This window comes from Hermetia illucens, chromosome 5 (assembly GCF_905115235.1).
Source record: "Hermetia illucens chromosome 5, iHerIll2.2.curated.20191125, whole genome shotgun sequence".
Taxonomy (NCBI): domain Eukaryota; kingdom Metazoa; phylum Arthropoda; class Insecta; order Diptera; family Stratiomyidae; genus Hermetia; species Hermetia illucens.
In genome coordinates, this window is record NC_051853.1 from 92042525 (window position 1) to 92062846 (window position 20322).

Consider the following 20322-nt stretch of genomic DNA (forward strand, 5'->3'; position numbering starts at 1 on the left):
GACTTAATGAAATTCTAGTGAACTCCGGTTCCGGAAATTCACTTAAATTACGTGAGTTTTAATAACTTATACCTGTTTTTTTTCTTGAGCCTTATTCGGTTTGTTTGGTCTGGAAGAATTTGACTGGTTGTTAGGTTGTTGCCTTGAAATTTAAAGGGAAAATAGTTACGAATAATGCGGATGTCTCGACCATACCATCGAGGGAGACCAAATGGGATATCCATCAATAGCCCTGATTTGGGACTATTCTTCGTTTAGTTTAGGTTCATGATTTTTAACATCTGAGTCTGCCGCAAAGATAAGTCCTTGAAAGATTTTGAAAAATCAAATAGGGGGCAATGAATTTGAATGCAGCCAAGGTTACTCCCCTACAGTTAACTGGTTTAATTTAGGGGAAGGGGCAAATGCAGTTCCGCGGAATCAGGTCTTTTTTGAGGCATTTCGTAAAATAGTCTATTTAATGGCCGTTGCCTGTGGTGTAGCTTTTTCTAGCTGCTACAAAATGTTCTTTTCGAATTCGGTAATGTAAACTTGCTAGCAATTGACACCAAACTTGGCAAATAGGTGGGAACTGTGAACCGTCACGCATGTAGTGAGTTAGATCCTTTTAAGTCGAATTTAAGGGGGTGTCCCCATACATGCAAAAGGGGGGTGTACATTTTTTTTCATCAAATATAGCCATGTGGGATATCAAATTAAAGGTCTCGGTTAGTACTTTTCGAAGCTGGTCTTGGTTTTAACATGGAAAGGTGCGGAGTGCGGGGGGTTGAAATTGATCATTTCTTTAACGAACCCATTCTCAGAAACCACTTAACTGAAAAATCAGGTGGCTGCCACTATGTGGTGCCTAGGCTCCGAAATACCCTCCATACCGATTTCTGTTCAAATAAAGTTAATAATAGTACATTACTATAGACCATGATCCTACCACATTTGGTGAAAATCACACTATTACTAACAAAGTTATAATAAATTCAAGACTTTGAATGTCAATATCACTTGAAAGTGGATATTTTCACATAATATAGGCATAAACATACTAATGGGACAAATGCACACTCAAATCTCTTTATAACAGAAATACACAAAACCTTTCATACCTGAAGCGTCTAGCTTCCGGTTTCCCGACTTGTTTATTATACATAGGAAAGAAATGCAGGGCCGAAGCTGATAAATCTATTCCAATTGCAAGTACATTATTTTAAGCCTGCATTAAAGCGCATGAGTTTTTGCGTGACAGCAAAGATCGATTCTTCTACCTATTCCGTCGAGAAATCGACTAAGTGGGGGGAAAATAGTAAGTAGTAGTAACTCTTTAGAGAGTTAGGGCTTAAACATTTTTTCGAAATATTCCCTGCTTGTTGTCACAAAAATAGGTCAAAATCGTCGTCACAGAAAATTGCAAATTCCGTCATATTAACAATTTTCGGGGATAGTGTATAGGCTCTGCAGTATTTCAATACGTACCATTCGCAGTCTGCGATAAAGGAGGCTTTCTGCAAGTGTGAACAGTTTAATCATCATCAACTGAACAACAACCGGTGTGCATATACATGCCTTAATAAGCAACTCAAAACAACGTAATTTTTTTGCCAAGGTCCATCAACGTCATCACTCTATCTCAGGCAGGATCTGCCACGCCTCCTTTTTCTACAATAGATATTGCTTTTATAGACTCTGAGGATATCCGCGATGGATATGGGGTTGCATCGATCGTGGAAAAATTGCAAGAGAGGCGCTTTCGATGGTAAGGTCACGTAATTCGCGCAAACGAGAATTTACCTGTCAATATTGGTCTGAACATCGAAGTTGATGGTAAGCGACCAAAAGGCCGGCCGAAACAACAGTGGCTTGATGCGCTGGATGGTGATTTGAAAGTCTCGCGATTGCATCTAGATCAGGTTTTTGATAGAACTAAATGACGTAACAGATCACGACGAGCCGACCCCGCTTGTGAACGGGACAAAGGCAGAAGAGGAAGACTCTTTGGACAGGATAATTCTGACCCATACGAATTAGTTGATCAGCGCAGGTAGTAGCCTATTCAATCGCATCTTATCAAGAACCAACATAGGCAATGGAACCGACCGTCCTCCTGTAGGTGGCTAAAAATTCATCGGAGGATTCTTGCATGGAACATGGCTAAGAATTTGTGAGTTTTCTTGTTAAGAACCCAATTCTCCGAGGAATACATGAGGACTGGCAAGATCATTGTCTTGTACAGTAGAAGCTTTGATCCTATGGTGCAAATTTGCCAACGGAACAGTTTTTGTGAACTGAAGTAGGTTCTGGTGGCTGCCAACAACCGTGGGCGGACTTCATAGCTGTTAGCTCAGGAGAAATTTTCAACTTGCACTCTAAAGTGGAGGCCTGCGATATTCCGGCTGATTAAATTAAATGCAAATAATGATGCCGACTTCATTTCCGGGTTTTTCTTCCAGGTGCATTTATCTATAAGTGTCGCAGATCACTTTTTCCAGGACCAGGTTAAAAAGGTGCATGGTTGGGTTTTCCCTGCCCTTCTCGTTGTTGGTGATGAAAAGTCTCGAGAGTGATGTTGCTTTTATCTGGCCTCGCGGATAGGTCAGGTTTATCTTAACCATAATTTAATCAGGATACAGAATTCGTTTATGGCCATATAGGGTTCTACTATGGCTTTGCTATCACAGGCGGCCTTGAATTCAATGAAGTGATGGTTGTATTTAAACAGTTTTTCCAACGGGTGCCGTATTCAGCAAATTACTACCTGTATAATTGCTGAACTGAGTGATATCCCCCTTTTCAAACAAATAATTCTCCGGTGCTAACCATTAGACATAGGTTCGCTTCCTCACACCTTAAGTATAAGCTGATCATCCGTTTGATGTAGTTAGTCGGTTGAATATTTAACCAGCTCAGCTGTAATTCCATCGAATATTCGCAATTTATGGTTCTTCATCATGCTTTCTATTCTTGGTAGTGGCACTATTTATCCTAGGTCTTCAGTTGGTCGAAGTCACAAGTCCCTGATATTCGAATTGTTGAGCAGTTCATCAAAATATTCAACTGATCTCTCCAATATGCCCATGCGGTTGGAAATCAGATTTGCCTCTTTGTCTGGACACCATGGCTTCATCTGCTGATTCAGGTAGGTAGAACTTCCGCACCTGATGGGATTGTTCCCTGTACTTCTCGAGTTCACAGATCAATTCATTTTCCCAGGCTTCCTTGTTCCGTCTGTGAAGTTGCTTCTCCGTTCGTCAAAGTTCTGGTGGTAGCTGTCTGTGCGTAACGCATTCTCGCAGGAATTTCAAATTGCTTCAGAGTCGAAACCGTAACGTAACTTTTCCCTTTCCATGTTTTTTCCTAGATTCATTAGCAAGATTGACCAATTAAAACGAAATTACATCTTATTAATATCTTGAAAAGTATTCCAGTCATAATAAACCATAGAAATCAGTGAATTACTTGGAAAATATAAATTAAGGCTCAACTTGAAGTTCGTAGGCCGAACATGCTCTAGACTTAGAGCCACACAACAGTGAAATCAGAATTTAATCTCTTTAACTGCCCAACAAATTCTCTACCATTTTCGAGAGTATCATATAATATATTCTTCGTTTTACTTATTGCCATTATCCTTCGAACAAATCCCCATCATTCTTCCAACAAACCATTTTCTTCGCCATCTACGGTGTCTTTTCATATTTTTGCCTCGTGCAGTTTTTCTCAACAGAAGAAAAGGAAAAAGGCACAGTTTCTCTCTCCTCTGTACATTATGTATTCTGCTCACTAAATGTGCCCGGGATATATTTTTTTATCCACCTTAATTCCAAGTTTCTTTTTCAGTGTAAAATTTTTTTTGTGCTATGCAAATATTTCGAAAATTTCACTGGGAGTATTGCGGGATTGTAAGGGATACGGCATAGTCGAACGGAGCCGGGCCGGAGAAGAGGTTTTAGAAATACACTAATGATTGATGGCATCAGTTCAGGATCTCTTAAGGCTTAAGTATTTAGTGTAGGAAAATTTCTTATAAAACCGTTATGAAAAGCACGTCTAGATCTCTGACGGAAAAGTCCCGAACGTTTTGTCGACGTCTTATATGAGGATGGAAGAGATAAATACGGGCTAACGATCAATAGCGGGAGAGTGGGACACGATTTGGACTATAGAAATGGCTACTCTAGACGAGCGCTTTTCAAATTTAAACTTGGAAATTATGTTAAATTATTGCAAATTCCCTGCTTCGTTGAAAACTTTCTATTGCGTATTTCTCATATTGGCGTGAGAGTACTATAAAATTCGACTAGAAACTTTTAAATGCAATAATGCAAGAACATCTCCGCTTCTAAAAAATATTCATAGATAACATTCTAATAGATGCCGTGACCCAAATTTTGGCCCTTTTTGAAATTCACGTGATAAATTCTCTTCTTAATCTAAAGTCGACAGATCGCGGTCTGGTCATGGAGTATGTCATATTCATTTGGGATTTTTTTTAATGACATATGCGGATGGAGATATCCTTCAATTGGATTTAAAACAGTTTTCGTCTCTTCGTTAAGAAGTCAACAGCTTTAGTTTGGAGGAGTGTTACAATACTGCTTTCTTGCACTTTCCACTTTCTAGAAAGAATGGAAATGAGGGTCCGTTTTTGGTGTTTATGAGAGCTCTTAATGATTAACACCCTTATTTTTGACGAGTTGTAAAAATCAACTTTGCATTTCAGGCAAAATAAAGGTGTCCCTTTTAATTCAGGATGTTCCGGTGTATTAATTTATGCGTAATTGTGAATATTCAATATTTTTAGGAGTTTCATTCAAATTATTTGAAACAAATAACATATTTTCCATATTTTACCACAACGTCGTCAGAGCTTATCAAATTTCTGAAAAATTTCAATTGCTGTAATAAAATATTCTGTATTAAAAGTATAGCACCCATTGTGCTTGGCACAATAACGCGGGCCCTTTTCATGAAGGTGACGTAAAGCGACGTTTTCTTAATTTGGTTGGCTGAAATGGCTTGTCATATTTTAGCGAGAACGCCCAAAGTCTTGCCAGGAACATATTCTGAGCACCAGGCGTGCTTGATAGTTCTTCAAAGGTTACAAACATACGTGCCTGGAAGTCGGTCATCTATCAACAAGTGTAGGAAAAATCTGGCAAACGTATTTCCCGGGAAAAGGGTGTCTACATACATAAGAATGGGTAAAAATAAAGATGGGGTTGGAAAAATGACGACGACACCAAGGACTGATGATAGCTTTGTTTCAAGCCTCCTCTCATATTACAAGGATACTTTAGCGTATCCCCAATGTTGTGTAACTTTCTCGGCATGTCCTTTATTCCGCAATATTGCAAGCCAGTCGGCAGAGCAACTTTTGATGAGGGTTAAATAAAAACCAACGCAACGCACGATACTTCAGTTTTCCCTCATTTTGATATCAATCGAAATTGAGGTTCCCTTGTATATGTTATTTCTTTTGCCTTTTCCGCTAAGCAACAGCCTTTCCAGAAGAAGGCAGAGACAGAAATTTGATTATCAGTGGAGTTAATTGACACAGATTTTCGCCTGAGCTGAGGACATCAGATGAGATCGAAAGATGCCAAGATGGGGGAGATTGGGTTACTCGAGTAACGAGAGGCTATGATGGAATTGAGGGGTGCATAGCGAATTGTGCGGTTACTTTGACGAAGGACGACGTGATTTTGGCAGGACGATATTAGGGGCACACAGCGTGGCCACTTATGATAAATGCAGGGACACACGTGCCGGCAATGCGGTATTAGCGATTTTCTGCCGATTAAAGGACTAAGTAGAGGCGTGTGTGCAGGCGAATAGAGAAAATCGTTGGCTTTGAAATTTTATCAAAAATGAGATGAGATGCAGTGTACATAGATGCACGTGCCATTTCTATGCATGCAGACACGTGGATTGGAATGAAGAGGTGTATTGGCAGGACAAATAGTAGTGACTGGCAAAGATTAAGTTACGCCTCCTGCGAAATTGAAGTGCATTACAACTTCATTGTCTGGATTCTGGATCCTGTGCGCATCTTATCGAATTAGACAATCTGCTTTGCTTCGGTGCGGGTATTTCTGTGTTTATAAACACTTTGTAGCATGCTTTTGGGTTGTTTGTACGTATTAGGAAAGTATAAGGGGCGATGGTGAAATTTGACAGTATTAGATGGGAATTGTAAAATGGACTTTGTAAAGATAGAGTGAAAATCGATGGCAGCTTTCAATTGATATCTGTGAATCTCCTGACGATGGTATGGGATTGCGAGAAGAAGAAACACTACTCCGAAAATCACATTTCAAAGCCTTCTTTCAGTTCGAATGGTTTATGGTAGTTTTTATGTCGTATAACCCTTCCAAGTTGCCTTCGCATACAATCCGTGGGCTGAAATATATTCGACATATACTTTTCATTTCTTTTCCTCTAAATATCTTTACGGAATCCTTGAGAGAGTTTTTCGTTACAAGCAGGAGACACATGGCGAAATTAGTAAAGTATTCTGAGGAATTACAATGAACCTCATATTGAATAACATGTCAAACCTGGAAAGGTGAGATTTTGGGTATGAAAGGTTTTGCGTGCGTAGGTATATTACTGTCTGATATATTTTTAGTCTGCTATTGATATGTCAATGCCATTCTATGATAACAGTAAATTCACACAGTTTTAAGCTATTACAACTTTGTTTTTGACTTAGTAATGTTTCTACCAAATCTTCAGGCGAGGTTAAGAAACGAATCCAGCTTGCAAAACTTCCGTCTTCCATCAAGCTGCATACCTAAGATTAGGAAGCTTCTCATCTGCAAGTCCTAAACCTGTATTACACATTGAATGCGAAACATGGATCCTTAAGAAATCGTTTGAGAAAATGCTGAATGCATTTAAAATTAGAGCTCTAAGAAGAGTTATCGGAGAGAAGCATGATAAGGATTGACGGTGAATCAGGCACAACCAGGAATTTAATGAAATATTTGACAAGTAAAAAGTTTCAAACGATCACGAAGATACAAAACTTATGATGGACTGGCCAAGGTCCAGTCCCGAAATGGACTGTAGAATCTCAATGAAGATAAAATTCCCAGTATTGTGGATCGCAGTATGGTTAGTACTTGTGCTCCTGGAATGAACTTGAAAGGAATTTATCAGCAAATTTGACAAAATACTGTTCCAAAGGGATATCGAAATGGAATTCATTTTGAAACTTAGATTTCAGAAAGCAGTACTAAGTGATTTTTGTTAATATGTAGAATAAGTTAAGAGCGAGCCCTGTTACATTTGATAATGCGTTTATTTGGATCTCCCTCCAAGTTTCCTATTTCTTGGGCTTCCACTTACCCTATACTCCAATTGCTGATAAAATGAGGCTAGTTTCGAAAAGCACTTATTGATACTTATTGATTTATATCCCAATTGTTAGAACAAACATGTTTGTCCTGTTTTCAGATGTGTACTTTTAAACGGTATTGAAAATGATGATATTCATTGGATGTAAAGAGTTCTACAGGAACAATACTCTAACCAAATTCGTCATAATAAGCTTACCAGCTTCCGGATCAATTGTGACAGACACGGGGAGTAAATAGCTTCCGAATGTTTACCCCACTTTTTTCGTAGTAGGAGTAAACATTACTCTGGAATTTGTTGTTTAGAATCAGTTGGGGGAGTAACATTGAAGATATACGGAAACCTTTATGTAAACTCAGGTAAGACAAAAGATCACGTGAAGGATTCGAAGAACAATGGCAAGAAATTCAAAGAAATTACTTCGTTTTCATGAGTAATCACAGCATTGTTTTCCCTAGAATTCGTTGCGGGGCACTGCATACTTAAGAGCAAAATGGTTTATCGAGCGCATTCACGCGTGCATTGCTGGGGACGATAACCTTGGCGAGGAAGACCCACCGAATTTGAAGGGCACATCTGGGTGAAATTACTAGATATAGGATCACAACAATACAATTTGACCAATGACATCGATAGTAAAGCAACTGACTGGAGTTGGTATCTTTTCAGCGTGGAATGCCCAGGTTGTTCGAGAACCAATGGCTCGTATTCGGAGAAATAACATCATCTTCTTCTTTTTTATTAGACTTAGCTCCGGGGAAGTAGTTCCTCCTTTGAGCAGACTCAGCCCGCCGGTCCCTTCCTTATTAGTAAGTATGAATCTTTCAGAAGTATCTTCAACTTTGTTTAAGATGGCTTGAATATAGTATAGACAAAAAGGCGAGTGATGTTTCAAAGCGCAGTCCTAGAGGATGTCAAGCGAGTTGGAGTCTTTGCAGATAACTACAATAAGGCATGGGACCTTTTGGATGCCGATCCAGAAATCTTTTGGTTTTAGATGACAAGGAGATCTAAACGTAGATGCACCTATTTCAAACCACTCAGAAAGACCCTTGAATCACTTTCAAAGCCTTGGACAACATTGTGACGGTAGTATAGTACTGCTGGTTCCAATGTCAAGACTTAATCAGGATGCTAGTTCCAGTGAAAACGACGGGTCTCGAGGTGGTGAGGTTTTCAATCGAAACTTGTGTTCAATGATTGGAGTCATCGTAAATGAATACCCAGGTGCCGACGCATATCAATTATTCTTGAATTTCTACCAAGATTACGATAGCATGAAGCATTGCATTGAATAAACTATTCCTAGAATTAAGAGTCCATTCGAAACAGATCTGGCTAATGAGAGCAAGACGGAAGATAGAGAGTGTTACGCACGAATTCAGCTAGGTACTAAGTGCCACTCAATCTGATCAGCAGGGCGACTTCAGCCGATTCAAGAATCTTCCTGTCGACAAAATACACACAGTTAACTAGGTTACCATGAAGACGTGTGAAGGAAGTGCTTCAAGAAATAAAGGTTAGGCAGAATAGCAAGCAATCGGGAGCAAAGCGTATGATCCAAATACAAAAAGTACCCCAACAGGCAAAGCATCACAGTGGATGATAACAACTTTGAAAAAGTACATCAATTCGTCCCAGGGGTCTTATTTTTAAAAGATGACAGCAAAAAGTACGAATTATCATTGCAATTGCCATGCCCAAGTGCAAGTGCCCCGTCGTAACCTATAAAAACCTCAAAATTAGCAATGCAATAATATCAGAGAAAATATTAGTGCTGGAATGCAGTCGGTCGTAAAAATACAAATTTAGAAGGATTGAGAAGAAGAATTAAGGAAGTATTTTCCACTTGTGGCTAAATAGGTTTACATATAGAGTGTTTCAGATGACAACTATCCCCTTCTTGGAGAAGCACACTAAAATTACTTAAAGGTGCCAGTCACACCATAGCCTTTTAGTTGGTGAGTATTTAGCGACTAAAATCAAGCAGGAAAAACAAAAATGGAAAACAGGAATGGCCAATACAGGAACTACGATTCCGTGTTGAAGACCTGTCGAACAATATATTGGTGTTATAAGATGATTTATTATAATTTTCTACAGAAACATTGTACGTATACCTATATCATAGGTATTCCTCATAATAATAGCAGTAGATGGGAATATGATGTAAAGGAATTCGAGGAGTTTGGCATCTCAGAAAGATTTCTGCAGCTCCCATAATACACACTGTCAGCGCGGATTGAATGTCCATACCATTGAAAATGCCTCTCTCGCAATCCACGATCGCTGCAACCCCATAGAGCCCACCGGTGTCCTCATTTCGGATTTGATCAGAGAATCGTCATGACATAATACAACATTTTTGACTTTTTTTGGCTTTCTACGGCGAGGTGACATTCATTGTCTTTGGTAGCCGGCTAGTATTCAGAACTATACAGCAAAGGAAGGTTTATGAATTATGAAAAAGTTTTAGAGCATTTAATTTTGAAACAGTAGCAGTATGCCACGAGGTGGTCGGGATTGCATTTGCTCTCAATTATTATGACTATGACCTAGGTAGCCATTTGTATTCTCTTATATCCACTTGCTGTCTACAACGCAAATTGTAAAATATTGTGTTGTGTTCTTTATCGTTTACCCTGCAGCTATATCAGCGACAAACGAAGCCTAACTGATAATAAAACAAGGAAGCGGGCATTTTGGGGATAAAGATTTCGTGTTCATCTCATGTGAGAAATGCTCTACGCTCATTTTTCCATTCGTATATGGTTAAGAGTCTTAAATATTCCTACATATTTTTTTCAGACTACAAGAAATACGTACATACTACAGACGTGGATATTATGCTCACGCTAAACAAACAAACATAGCCTATTACCAAATACTGTATTCTATATGCATGTAAAAAATATATAAATTGATCGTACACTTATTTTCGATTTACTTCGTCCATAAAAGTAAAAATAAAAGTATACATGTAAAGTACGTATATTGAATACCGCTTATTGAATGTATAAATATATCTGTCTGAATTAGGCCACCACCCCAAAGCTTTATATAAATACATACATATGTCTACCTCGAGTGATAGATATTGATACATAAATGATTAAAAAATTAAAACGAAATGTTTCCCTCCTGTGATATTGACAAATGAATATGTTATGATGACGTCATATACGTTCTAGAATACACAAGTTGAAAACTTCACCTTCTATAACTTGGTTAATGATAGTTGGATTTTCTTCAAACTTCCCAAAGTAATGCCTTATGTTATTCCTTATACAAGTGCCAAGTGTACTTCTAGCTTGGACTTAAGGGGGGTTTCCGGCTAAATTTCTAAAATATGCTAATATACTATTATTAACTTTATTTATGCAGATATCGATAGATTTCGTGACTTTTTTCAGATTTTCCGGTTGGATAGGTTCTGAGAACGAGATCTGTTACACTTTTTGGGGGTCATGTCTTGAGCCCTCACTCCCTTAAGTTTCACACGGGGTCAAATATGGGACTAGTCTCGAAAAGCATTAATTGAGTCTTTTCATTTGATACGGGGGGATCCCCCCTTCCTCGCCTTAAATTTAACTCAAAATGGCGGCACTTGTTGAATATAAGGGTAACAGCCACATGATCTCACCAATTTTTGTGACAATTGGTTCAGCCGTTTTCGAATAAATCGGGTGTGACAGACGGACAGACAGACATCGACTCGATTGGTTTCACACAAAATCTTAAAAGGGAGTGAAGCCGACCAACTTGCAATTTTTTGCGGAATTGTCGTACATGCCTATTTCAACATCCTAGAACACTATTCTAAGGATTGAAGGATAGGGGTGTTTGCTTGGATCTCAAAGTAGAATACTCGGCATTTGCGTTTCCCCTGCTGTTGAAAACTTATTACACTAGTCAAAGTAATACTGAAGTACTTGAAAATTTCGAAAGTTTTGCTCAGAGTGGGCCATTTTCTGTGGTTGATCATTCTGAACTCATCAGATCTATACCCTGTCGATTATAGGAGAACAATGTGCAAATTTCTTTTGCATCGGAGAAACATTCCTGCGATACAAAAGAGACACATCTAGAAGTAAATGATTCGTGGTGCAATTATTTCAAATTTTAAGGAAGTTGACATCCAAGACGGTGTCTTACAATTCTCTATTTTGTCGCTTATACTACTTCTCTTGTGATCGGCGACGCCCTTCATAATGACTTCGCCGGAGAATGTGACAACAAAATCATCTTCTCATGTCAGACACTTCGAATATATGTGACCGGTTCACTGCATTCAAATAAATGGATCTAGGCCTAGAAAAAAAAGGCGCTTGGATTGGATATTAATACCAGCCAACCAATGTTCTTGGTCTGGTCATAGCACTTCACAAAACTGTCGAAATCGGTTTTGCTCCGTCTTTACTCTTTTACTCGATTGCCCTTCGTATTGATCGCTGCGTAAAATCACAGTGGTCAAGCCGAAGGTCCTTTTATTTATGAGAACTGCTTGCGACCCAAAGCTCTTTTGAAAAATAAGTATAGTATATAGTATATAAATTGTATGAATGCCTGTTTGAAATCTAATTGTCTAAGGGAGCAGGTGAAGTAAACCTTATTTAAACGTAGATATTAACTAATCCAAAGTGGTAAATAACACATTAAGACAATAAGTTTGGGATTCAAAATGCACTTGAAATTTCCTCCTTGTTGTGACCTTTTCATTAGGTTGGATGGATGGAATTTATGCGCTAGCAATCTGAAAATTTCATCACAGACAAAAGGACGAAGATATGAAAATAAAGTTTTCAGAAAAATTACCTTCGGAAGTAGTCTAACCCAAAGGACAACGAGAAAAGGACAACATAACCTTTGGAAACTCCAATCAATCACTCGAAGCAGATTGAATAATTAAGGAATATGGAATGAGAATCTAAGTTCAGGATTCATTATCATTTCTTAAATATGCATATCGCTCTCATTCCTCCGCTTCATATTTGGTTCCTCTTTAATGGTCTCTGTACCCAAAATAAACATAATCAATATCCCGGGGAAAATACTCCAATGCTCCAACGGAAATCAACTAATTACATTGAACAATTTATTGCCATTCCACACCTCCAATTCCTCACTCGAATATCCCGAATATTGCAATATCATTGTGTTTAGCCAATAAAACTTTACGACAATATTACAATCATTTGCGTCTGACATGGCACAGACCTCCGGGAACTGTCTCGACTACAAGAACTCTTGTGCCATTTTCATTAGGACACAATCACAAGTTATTATTGTGTCTTACTACAAACTTCATTTCATCCAATTATTTGAAATAAGATAGACGGCAACGCGCGACCCTGGCCAGGACGAGGACACGAACTATTCGTTATTACACAATCAGGGCGAGAGGGTATCACAATCGTAAAGCGTTAAGGACAATATATCCGGTCCGGGCCGGAATCCATCGAGCAGCAAAGCAACTTGTAATAATGTCGTCATAGTATCCACTCGAATATCTAGTGCCTGCCAGCGGCCGACCAATCGCTACAAAAATCAATCGATTGTGCGTCAAATTTAATCCCACTTACTTAGTTCCACACGATTAATCTAAATGCATTCAACAATTGAAGTTCTTCCTTCCGCTCCTCACACTACCTTTCGCTTTATAACACATAGCGTTTTCAAGTTGGGTTTCGCGCCCTTAGCCAGCTGAAGGGGAGAAATATTAGGTTTGGGGAAGCAAAGCCGGATATGATGGGAGGACACTCGAGCTGTAGTCAGCCTTACGCGACATTTAGGCTCAAATCTTATGTACACAAAAATGAGGGAAAAATTTGCTCGTTCCTTTTGTTATTTTTGCTTGGGCTTTGTTTCTATTCTTGCCTCATTCACTGGCACGGATGGGAAAAAATGGAGAAAAAATGAAAATCTAATATTGTTTGTTGCTTGAATGAGTGGGTGAATGAATGCAAGAAATGAGCCTTACATGCCGGGGAGAGAGAATATTTTATTTTCAACGACGACAACGTCTGTGTCTGTCGGGAGTTGAATGCTACTTTGAAGGAGGTTTCGGGTTGCCGATGTTGTGTTTGCAGGACTTTCGCGAGAGGCCTGGTAGATATGATAATTTCGGGAATTTTAGGATTGCACAGTTATATTAACCAGATACATTTTGATGTGGTGCCTGTTTCTATGCATGAATGTATAGTCCTTTAAAGGTTAACTTATCAGTGAAATTGTGAGACTTCTTTATTTTTGAACATTGATTTTCGGGTTTTTGGGATTATGTAGGAGGGCAGCGTAAGGTGAACGTGAGGATGCCCTCGATATTGATTTCGGTGCTTTATTTCAACACATTTCAATTTGAAGCAAATTCGTTTGGCTTTGAACTTTGTTTGACTTATGCGCCTTATCATAGGAGGCGGCGGCAAAGGATGCAAACACCCCAAACCTATGAATTTGGTGGTTGGAAATCGTTAACCTACCTTCGTTGCTACCATGAGCGCAGAACTCTGTATATTTTACTTCGAGAAAAAACAGCCTCTCTTATTTGGATTTCAAACACTGGAGGTGAAGAATACCGAATTTGGATAAAAATGTGCCGTGGAAGTGTGTGTGGACGGGCATTCCGGTAGAGGTGGACTTGAATGATTATAGTCGCCAAATTTCTCCAGTGAAGTTAGCTCTAGCTAGGTGCGGCTCTGTTCTTGCCGTGTGCAATAGTTAACTTAATTAATTGGTCATCGTTAAAGTTATAAATTCAATGCAGTGACATTTTACAACATTTTAGGACATTTGCTCCTTATTAGCACACCCTCAGCTTGTCGAAGGTGCTCAAGCCTGGGGACAGTTAGTAACTGTTTTAATTTTCTATTTTTTCTAATTTTAAATACATCTCTCTTTTGAGTTTCAAGTATTGTCTGTGGTGGAATTCTCCAAGGATCAACCAGATCTTTCGTGGAGGGTAGCAAAGTTACAGATCTTTGCGTCGCTTTTCACAGATGTCTTCTCTCCTTTGACAGTGATTGGACATGTCTCCTATTCAGTAGGAGTAAAGGGGATCCGATCCATAGCCTTTCGTTAATGCCGTACGTATAAGCACAAAGACAAAAACAATCATGGACGACAATTGGGATTGAAACTCCGGGCAACGAGGTTGAGAGGCTGATACTCAACTCAATCATCGTACCGAGAAACTGGTGTACGTAACCTCGTAAACTCCTCCATCTTTGCGGATTTGCACCCATTTGCATATTTTCCCCGCCTTGATTTTGCTTTCTGATTTTCGCTCAATATCAGCGGGCTTAAAAACACGGAGGAAACATCTACCAAAAGTTTGTCCAATGTTAGGGCCAGAGCAACCGGCAAAGAAAGAGATACAAGCGCATTTGGAACTATATTTAAACCAAGGAAGATCCGAGGTAAAAGGGAGAAGAAATTCAATAGCGAAGCCATAATAACACCACATGTTACACAAATCAGACGAACACAGAATGGAAGACATCTCTTCGAACTATCCAGAAAAAAAGAGTGAGCACGATTTGTAAAAGAACATCACTCGGCAACCATTCGCATCAGTTCAACATTAGTTGCAATAAAATGTAAAGGTCTGATGGCATCTCCATCATAGAGGAAATTTGTATAGCTCTCAAGAATCGGCTGAAACTAAGGAACGTGTAGTATGCGAATGAGAAGAGTCTAAGGAGATTATATGGTAAGCATGACTATATCCACTAACCAAAAGAATGAACAACATTGAATCGCACTGGTCAAACGAAAGCAATGAAGGGAGAAGACGACAACTTTGAAATCGTTGAAAATTTCTCCTATCTAGGGTCAAAAATCACAACCGATAACAGCTATTACGGTGAAATCGGTGCACGGTGGTTAGTAGCCAACAGAGCCTATTTCAGCTTCCAAAACCTGTTTCGCTCGAAACGTCTGACCATATGGTCAAAGCTCCTAGTGTATGAGACTGTGATCTTGCCGGTTCTTATGTATTCTTCGGAGACTAGGGTTCTTAGCAAAAAAAAACTACGAACTCTTGGCCGCGTTCGAGAGAAGAATCCTCCAACGAATCTTTGGCTCCCTACATGAGGATGGACGATTCTGTAGCCTACATAACGACGAAAGTGATGAGCGATACCACGACCGTCTGGTTGTGGCTCAACAGGTTACGGTGGGCGGGGCACTTAGTCCGTATGGATGAGAATGATCCAGCCCGGAAAGTTTATAAGGGCACGTCTAAAGTGGTTATGGTGATGATAGCGAAAGAATCGTTTGATGAAGGAGGTACTGCACGCTTGCGACTCATGCTATCAAGGACGAGTTCAACTTTGTGAACCTTTAATTGCATCACAAGCTCCAAATCATATGTTAAATATAATCTTCGACTACAAGCCGTTGTCGAGACTATGACGTTACTAGTCTCCTTATGAAATCGAAATTTAGGAGAGTGAGACAATATGGATGAGAAAGCTTTGCCTGGAACTTATTAAACATAAAATTGAGATAGTGCTTCGAACAACGCGGTGGAAACTGTAAACTGTTTACGTTTCAATCGATGAACACATCATTCATTTTTTGGTTTTCACTGGAATACCTTAAAAAGTAGAGAGAAATCAGCGAATACGGTCAAACCTATGAGGAAAAAACGGGGCAGAGATGAAAATTATAAAGGTTTCATTGGAATTTTTATTATTATATTAGTATAATCTTCCCTTTTCCACCACCCCCTGCCTGAGTCTAGTGTTCGGCTCGAAGTTAAACTATAAAGCTCATTTGGTAGAAAGCAGCTAATATCAATCCCGGAACAAAGCTGTAAATTACTTCAGTCACTAGCCACTAAACACAGCCGACGACTACTTCTATCAGGAGTCACTAGCTCAGTGCTGGGTGTAGAGGTAATTCCATAGATTCGGTTCCGATGAATCACATGCCAAGATGCAGCCCAAGATGCGGAGCACTTTTCATTCATCTGAACAAGGTTCGAAAGCTTAAGACGAAACTGGGCTCGATTAAGATAGTGTCCTATTTAGCAGTGAGAAACGTGGTAAGCTAAATGGTGGGATAGGGTACAGTATGGATCTTGGTAGTTGCAGCTGTAAAAGGAAACATCAGGAGCAAAAGATGCGGAACCGAGGCGTAGAAGCCAATTCCCAATGGATGGCACTGCGCCAAGCATTAGCAACCAAGGCAACTAGGAACCGCAGAACAGGTTGGATGGTGAGGTCAATCTTAGCGAGTTATTAATTTGTCATCAGCGTGGGTAGCACGACCACCCCACTGAAAGCGCTCGCTCACCTTGGCGGCTGCCCAGCAGAACAAACGAGAGTAAATCGCCGGATGTATACTTTGTATTCGAGATGTTCGTTTATACCTCGACCGCAAAAGATGCCATTTGTTGAATACGTCATTTCACCCAGATTGACTAACAGTGGGAACCGATGGTCAGAACTGATTATACTGAATGAAGTGACCATTCCACGTTTGGACGAGTTGTTGATCAGGTACTCATATATTGCGAGACGCTGGGCAAACATCGTCCGTATGTGCATTGTATAGTGCGCCAGAGGTAGTTTTTCAACGAATATCGGCGGAGTTCCGCTCACACATTGACCTCTGCTCTTGGTATCTCGGTAGAACATATTGCATTGGGGAAGGGGCTATTGACGTAGATAAATTTATGTTTCGAAATAGCAGTGCTTCTACCGGTGACGGTGGCGCTGAGTGGTGAATCACTGAGGCATTAACGGCATCCGGTGCATAGTATAACGTGCAGGTGGTAGTACAATGTTTTCTTTGTCCTACAAAGGTTGACATTTTCTTTGCTTATTATGCTATGCAATCTATGACGTAGAATAGCCGAGGGAGAATAGGAGAATATAAGGTCGACCATTTCCAGCAATCCGTAATGTTAAAGCGCAGGTGTAGTTGCCATATTATTTGCTACATTAGAGGTCTTCAGTAAACACATATAGGTGATACTAAGGAGCTTTGGTAATTTACTTATATCATTTATATACCACATAAATGCATAGCAAGTTAATTAGGGATCAAAACTGAATACTTCAAGATTCTTTTTACGATTGGGTGTTTTAGTAAAGATGTCTCTATGGAGACCTTCTGGGAGTCTCAAATTCATAACAGTTTGATCTTCTCAGAGAAAGTTCTAATAAATTGACAACACTAAACAACATCAACAATTCAGTGCTCTCGTTCGACTCCAGAGAACAGTTAAACTGTAGCATTTGGATCGAAATTGCTACCCTCGACTTCACGAATAGTCCTTAAAGTAAACATAACACCACCCGGGGCAGCGAAAAGACAACACAATACACATATGTATTGCATACATATCTGCAGCATTCTCTAATATGTATAGATGAGTGAATTGTGGATTGGGAATGGCTCCCCAAAGTGGTTTAAACCGAGAAAAGATTGCACAATATGTATGGAAAAAAGTAAAGGGTGGCGCATTTAGTATTGTGGCCTGAATGGCGCGGTAGGGCTTCAAATGCTTGCCGGTTACTCGGTTTAAGAACAACCAACCAACCGAACCGAACCACTTTGTCCTCGAACAACAATAATACTTTTATTATTATCAGACTGAAGGACAATACGAGTATGTAGTCGACGTGTACGCACGTAATATGAACATTTTCATGTTCTTTTCTTATATTTTTCCTTTCTGGTCTGCTTTTTTCTTTCGTGTTGCTCACAAAGAAATGCCACCACTTTAAGATAATGATAACAGTAACGAAGACTTCCAAGCCCTGTTGCTATTATCCTGACGCCAATGCTCTTACTGTTGAAGACAATATACATATCTATAATGCCAATAATTTTCTTGTTTTTATTGAACTTATTTTGCCTTGTATGTATCCTTGCAGGGTTTATGCCTGATTGCATTATGGAGTAGCAAAATTCGTTCATAATGTATAGCGCAAGGAGGATATACATAAAAATTGCGAACGTGTTTATGATGTAGACACTTGGTGCAGACGGGTAACAACCCCAGCAGGAGGTGGACCTTTGGCTGAGGATAAATGTAATTGTTTTGCCCGCTTCTGATGGCTTAAAGTATCAATTAGGGATACATTAAAACAACTGGGATTAAACTTGGGGGAAGATGTAATAAAATACGCATGATGCCAGCATCGATGACTACTACTAACAATTTTCTTTTTTCTCATTGAATTATCTAAATGTTTGAACAAATAACAATTACAACTGATGAACGAAGGATTAGCTCAATAATGCCAATTTTTTGCTTTTATTGTGGATTTTATTGTGCCCATACACATAAGTTTATCGTATTTTCGTCCTTGATGCTTAGGCCATGTGATGTATAAGCCTATGGAAACTGTCAATAAGGACAAAGCAGCCTTATTCGAATTTACTCTCATCCTTACCTTCTTCGCTAGATAATTAAGGCTGAACACAATATGTTTTTATCCAAGAATGTTAATGTCATCAACGGGCGCCTCCGGTTGCATTGAGTAAAACAGCAATTTACTTCACTTTTTCACAGATCTTTTTCATAATTTGATTAAGAAGCAAACTGAGGGGCACAGGGACTATCCTACCCTCTCTTTCGAGCCCGATCAATGTTAAGAGTGCTATATTATTTGCAGCTTGAATTTGTGCAGTTAAGTCCTGTAAATAAAACTCACTGTTAAGGGACAGCGGCTCATCGAAGAAGGTCAGCAGTCACAATATGCCATGAGACCGCGTCAATAGGGTACTTGGAGAAGGCAGGTAGTGAATATGGCCGGATAAGTGGAAAACATCATAGATGTATTATTAAAACATATAACTCGTCGAAACGAACAACGAAAATCTACAACAAGGACTCGACGTTATTACCGCGATGGCTCGGGACCGTTGCATGCAAATGCGAAGGCAGGTGCAACTTCAAAAGTTTCCAGTGGCAAAGAAATGTGAGAGGCGGTCGCTTAAGGTGGACAGTCTACATGTAACCAATGCCGGATGTGGAGAAGCACCACACATGGCATTCGAAATGTCCGTGTCGACCTTGAATTTCGCAAGCCGACGCCAATATTTGCAAACCGATTACTGGAGCGGATTTCCTAGCATGATGACTGATTTAAGAGAATCGAATAGTTATAGACGTAACTACTAAGATGAGCATAAGGGAAAATCTAAACCCAACGACCGCTGATGTCCGCATGGGTCAGCGTTTGGAGAGCTAGGATATCATGCGGAAGGTTACAATAGAAATCTCACTGTTGACAGTGAGACTTTTATAGTCACTGGAAACAGGAGTTTCAATGGAGGTGGATTCAAAGAATTTGCAAACCGACCAACAGTCCGCGAGTCCACTAAACATGGCACCAAAAATGCGACAGGCGAATGGCGGCGGTCCAGCGACTGCATCCACAATATTCTGCAATTCTCGTTGAGCAATATTGTTCGGCATTGTCCTTAGCGCTTGAGAACTTAGACAATATCTATAGCGGTGACGGTCTTGCTCTTGACGTATTCAATGTATGTAACAGCATCACGGATAACCTTTTCCAAAATACTGTCAAGACACCACGAGTTTCCTCAAAGATGACGCTTCACACCACCTCGGCGAGCGAAACGACAGATTGCTGGGTTTGTGATATTTTAGTTGTTACCACGAAGAACTTTCCACCTCCTTTTCTCAATCCTTTGCCACCTTTTCCACGACCAGTCATCTTGAATGTATCACTGGTATCGCATATGCACACACACACATAAGTCATTAATTTTTTTAAAAAGGGACGGGTGGTCGAAGAGACCATCAAGTGAAGAGCAGACTTATGACTCCTTCAGACATCGAAACAAAATCTAATTTTTGAGCATAGTGAATTTTTACCGTCATTTCACGAATGAAGTAGCTGAAATCCAAGCGCCATAAAAAAAATTTAAGGATAGTCGAAGAAAATTGTCAAATTCCAATTAACTGGACTCCAAAGACACTAGCAGCAT

General features: G+C 39.6%; 1 protein-coding gene and 1 pseudogene across 3 annotated transcripts in view; both read right to left on the minus strand.

Moving 5' to 3' along the window:
• The window catches only part of LOC119656739 (teneurin-a), a 769843-nt gene that overhangs the window by 98067 nt on the left and 651454 nt on the right, over positions 1-20322 (minus strand). The gene's annotated exons all lie outside the window — the stretch shown is intronic.
• LOC119656891 lies at positions 19576-20048 on the minus strand (annotated as a pseudogene).